The 712-nt window shown below is 40.4% G+C and overlaps 1 non-coding gene across 1 annotated transcript; it reads right to left on the bottom strand.

Annotated features, from left to right (window-relative positions):
- Positions 1 to 236: 236 nt before the first annotated feature.
- LOC127747254 (small nucleolar RNA R71) lies at positions 237 to 344 on the bottom strand. Its single transcript, XR_008009056.1, has one exon. It is a non-coding gene; the product is annotated as a small nucleolar RNA R71 (small nucleolar RNA).
- Between the last annotated feature and the right edge of the window lie 368 nt (positions 345 to 712).

Raw genomic sequence — 712 nt, 5'->3', positions numbered from 1 at the left:
TTCCACGGACTTCCATTGGAAGATCTTCATCAATTTTTAGCTGAATTCTTGCAAATCTGTGACACTGTCAAGACCAATGGGGTTGACCCTGAGGTCTACAGACTTATGCTATTCCCTTTTGCTGTAAGAGACAGAGCTAGGATATGGTTGGACTCACAACCTAAAGAAAGCCTGAACTCTTGGGAAAAGCTAGTCAATGCCTTCTTGGAAAAGTTCTTTCCACCTCAAAATTGAGTAAGCTTAGAGTGGAAGTCCAAACCTTCAGACAGAAGGAAGGTGAATCCCTCTATGAAGCTTGGGAAAGATACAAACAATTGATCAGAAAGTGTCCTTCTGACATGCTTTCTAAATGGAGCATCATAGGTATCTTCTATGATGGTCTGTCTGAACTGTCCAAGATGTCATTGGATAGCTCTGTTGGAGGATCTCTTCATCTGAAGAAGACGCCTGCAGAAGCTCAAGAACTCATTGAAATGGTTGCAAATAACTAATTCATGTATACTTCTGAAAGGAATGCTGTGAACAATGGGACAAATTAGAAGAAATGAGTTCTTGAGATTGATACTCTGAATGCCATATTGGCTCAGAACAAAATATTGACTCAGCAAGTCAAAATGATTTCTCAAAGTCTGTTTGGAATGCAAGCTGCACCAAGCAGTACTAAGGACGCTTCATCTGAAGAAGAAGCTTATGATCCTGAGAACCCATCAAT

This window comes from Arachis duranensis, chromosome 4 (assembly GCF_000817695.3).
Source record: "Arachis duranensis cultivar V14167 chromosome 4, aradu.V14167.gnm2.J7QH, whole genome shotgun sequence".
Taxonomy (NCBI): Eukaryota; Viridiplantae; Streptophyta; class Magnoliopsida; order Fabales; family Fabaceae; genus Arachis; species Arachis duranensis.
This window is presented reverse-complemented; position numbering and strand designations above follow the sequence as displayed.